This window comes from Cibotium barometz, chromosome 14 (genome assembly GCF_041138505.1).
Source record: "Cibotium barometz isolate CiBa-2024 chromosome 14, ASM4113850v1, whole genome shotgun sequence".
NCBI lineage: Eukaryota > Viridiplantae > Streptophyta > Polypodiopsida > Cyatheales > Cibotiaceae > Cibotium > Cibotium barometz.
In genome coordinates this window covers 26,759,047-26,762,879 of record NC_141059.1, presented here as the reverse complement: position 1 = coordinate 26,762,879, position 3,833 = coordinate 26,759,047, and the positions used below count along the sequence as shown (strand labels likewise).

Genomic DNA, 3,833 nt, shown 5'->3' with positions numbered 1-3,833 from the left:
GATTGCTGTTTTGTGAATCATTGGATTGTTGTTGTCTAGACTTTTGATTTCCTTGTTGGCCACACCTTGGCCTCAACCACGGCCTCTACCTCTGCCTCTACCTGAATTAGACTAGAAGGCCTATTCTGATGTGTTCTTGCTTTGTAAAGAAGAATTCTCACCTAAAGCCTTTTCTTCTATGATCAGCATAGATATCAAGTCCCGAAAGTTGAGAATATTCTCCCTAACTGCAATGGAGGTCTTCAATGGCTTGTACTCTTTGCCAAGCCCATTCAGACAGACACTCACCAAATGATCATCCTCCACTGATACATTGATAGACCCAAGGGATTCAACAATGCCCTTGATCTTTAAGAAATATCCTACTTTTTAATGCCTCTTCGTCTTAGAGAACCCCCTCAAAATTAGGCCTTTGGCCCGCACAACATTGCAACTAAATGAGCTTGGATTTGCAAGAGTGAGAATGGGTCCACATGGACACACTTGCAAAGTTTGGTCACCATCATAGCACATTTGGTTTGAATGTGCGGGCTAGACGCTTGCTTCTTATGAAGGGGGGTCTCCTATTACTAGGCCCTCTCCTCCCTCTCCCCTCACTCTCCCTCTCCCCCCCCTTGTTGCCAACGGCCCTCCACTCCCTCTCCCCTTGTTCCTCCCTCTCCCCTCACTCTCCTCTTGTGCCTCCATCTCCCCTACCTTGTTGTGGACGGCCCTCCACTCCCTCTCCCCTTGTTCCTTCCTCTCCCCTCCCCTGTTGTCATCGTCCCTCCCTGCCCTCTCCCCTTGCGCCTCCATCTCCCCTCCCATGTTGCCGACACCGTCTCCTCACTCTCCCTATGCCTCCCTCCACTGGCTCTCCCCTCCCTCCCCCCTTGCGTATCCCTCTCCCCTCCTTGTTTTTCCATCGACCCTCCCCTTGTATATGTATGTAGGTATGTATATATCAAAACTTAACAACGTTTCGTTAAAATCTGATATGCCAAACCTTAAATGTAACATGAACTATGTATGTACGTACGTATGTATGTACGTATGTATGTATGTATGTACAAATTTATAAAAAATTTGAACAGCATCTCCTTTGCATTTTCTAAAAAATCCCAAAATAAACTTCAAATTTTAACAATGTTTCTTTAAAATCTATCATGCCAAATCTTAAATGTAACATGAACTTTGTATGTATGTAGGAATTTAGTATATAATTTAGTGTATGTATGTAGGTATGTATTTATGTATGCATATGTATATGTACATATGTGTTTATATATGTATTTGTATATGTATATATCTGTATGTATATGTATCTAATATGTATATGCATATGGATAGTTTATATATATTTATATATATGTAAAGGTATGTATTTGTATAGGTAAAAAGATTTACATATACATTTACATGCATATAATTCAGTAGAAAGCAAAAAAGTACCTTTTCTAGGAGCTCCTCACTTGGAGGCACATGATTTAGAGGATAGTCCAACCACCAAGGACATCTCTTATATTCCCAATCAGAAACCCCTCTCTCAACCCATTCCTTCGGGTACATTGTTTCCGAGGAATTTGGATCTACCCATTCTTTGATTGCTTCCGTCTCTTCATCCATTAGACCTTGGCCAATGAGTAGCTGCACCACCTACATATCCAAAATAAAACAAACACCACTAAAATATTTTTTTTAATGCGTATATGTATTTTTTGCAAAAATAGAATGGCATTAGAAGATATATACCTGTAGACAACCCTCTTTACGGCATTCTCCACCTCAGGTTGCTTTTGGCCTTCCTTCACTTTTCCAATCTTTGCCCACACCTCATGGAAGGCCGATGGTATGTGTTTCGATCACTCCTCTTCTATTGCATAAATGGTGGGACGTAGATAACATCATCATATACCAATAAACCCTCCAAAATAGAGTCTGCCTCCCCTATTAGCTCTTCCCAATACAATTCTTTCTTCATATGTAGCAACGTCTTTTTGTTATCCCCAAACATCTCCGAAATTACCTTGTCCTTTGCCCTCCCGATCATAAGCATTTGAAGCAATTCCGTCTTCCTATTTCAGCATCATACCAAAGCCATAAGAGATTAGATGTTAAGGTTAGTTTATGTTAAGGGAAGTTTATTGACATGTGACATACCTTTGAGTTGAAATCCGAGATATAGCGACTGTGTAGAGCTTTTCTTTGGTCAGAGCAACCAATCCCTTCTTAGACCAATCATAGTTATATACGAGTTGAAAGAATGCATCACCATTGGATGGGTTTGCAATTATGAGCATCTTGTACGCTCTATCTCGAAATGTTTGCTCTACACCACATCTGGCTTTCTCACATTTTGTCTCATATTCTTGCAACCCCATGGCATGTCTATCAATGCATGATATAGCTTGCTTCACCGCATTTTCAAACGATGTCTACGTATAATGAAAAGGACTCATTATCACTCACACGATTAAAAAACATTGATAATCCGTTTATTAATAAAAGATGGGAAATGTAAACACTACCTTCCACACAAGCTGTGCCAAGATTGTAGCTAGAGCATTGTACCATTGCTCTCCACTTCATCGCTCCAAACTAAGCTCCATTAAAGCCCACCTCCTTACGTCTTCACCAAGGTAGTCCAATATGGATGATTTGTCCGCCATTCCAAATCATTGAAACATGAAGATCTCATGTGACAATGTGGGTGTAACACTAGTGCGCACCAATCTGTTGTAAAGAGTCACAATGAGCCAAGAACTTAACAATGACTTTACAATGTCCGTAATTAAGTAGAGAGAGATCACTTACTCATTTTGAGATCGCAAAGCCAATATCAATTCTCCTTCTTGCTTCTTGTCTATAACCAAAAATTGACATTTGACCCGGACATGGCATGAGGGGCTATGAGACCAAGCTAGAGAAAACAAAATAAAGATATTACAATATATTACTTTTAATGTTGCATAAAATCACTCTATGGCATTCAAAAGAACATACCTTCACGCACTCGAGACATCCATGCCTTCACACGATGATTGCCATCCCAAACAAGAAACTTCTTATCACCATTGAGATCCTCCCACTCAGTTCCTCTGATTTCATCCTCAAATCTGTCATGTTGTACCACCCAGTTTGGTCCCCATTCTTGCAAGTCTATTTGTGTGACCACGAAATACATAGAGCTTCCGGGACGTGTAAGTGAAACTAAAAAAGGAGGAGATGCTTCGACATAGCCATGGTAGTCAAAGGAATCACGAAAAACCTCAAGTTGGCTAGAAACTATACGGATGGCTTCATTTGGAATCAGCCTACATAAAGGGACCAATGGGGTAGAGAAATTATGTTGCACAAAAAACTTAGTGAATACATCACCAAGTAATCCCAATTCAATAGATTTTCTAAGAAGCCTTCTATGGGTCTCCCCTTGACCAGTACTAGATTCAGGCATCTCCGTGTTAGTTGGAGGAGGTGAGCTCATTTCGTTCTCCAACACAAGCACTTCTTCCTCATGAACAAGAGAATTATGCGCTTCTGTTTCCTCTCTAATATAGGAGATACATGTGAGGACACAGGTGTCCGTGATTGAGCTTCCTCGCTAAGAGTCAAACAAACATGCCCAGATCTAAGTGAGTATCCCCTGTTGTCTATAAGACATACACACCAAGCCCAAGTAAGCATATCTAAAAACATTAAAACACAATCTCAATAGAATCTTGGCTATTCACATCATATACCTTTCTTAGTCTTTGCCTGTTGTTTTCCTGCTTTTCTTGGAGCCATCTCTCTCTCTTTTGCCCTGAATATGAGTAGCAAAAAGATTGAGTTGTGAATGACAGATAGATATGATC

General features: G+C 40.4%; 1 long non-coding RNA gene across 1 annotated transcript; it reads right to left on the bottom strand.

Moving 5' to 3' along the window:
• Positions 1–1,972: 1,972 nt before the first annotated feature.
• On the bottom strand, positions 1,973–2,618 carry LOC147631867 (uncharacterized). Its single transcript, XR_015267262.1, has 3 exons — positions 2,508–2,618; positions 2,140–2,414; positions 1,973–2,054 (listed from the first exon to the last, which is right to left on the bottom strand). It is a non-coding gene; the product is annotated as an uncharacterized LOC147631867 (long non-coding RNA).
• Between the last annotated feature and the right edge of the window lie 1,215 nt (positions 2,619–3,833).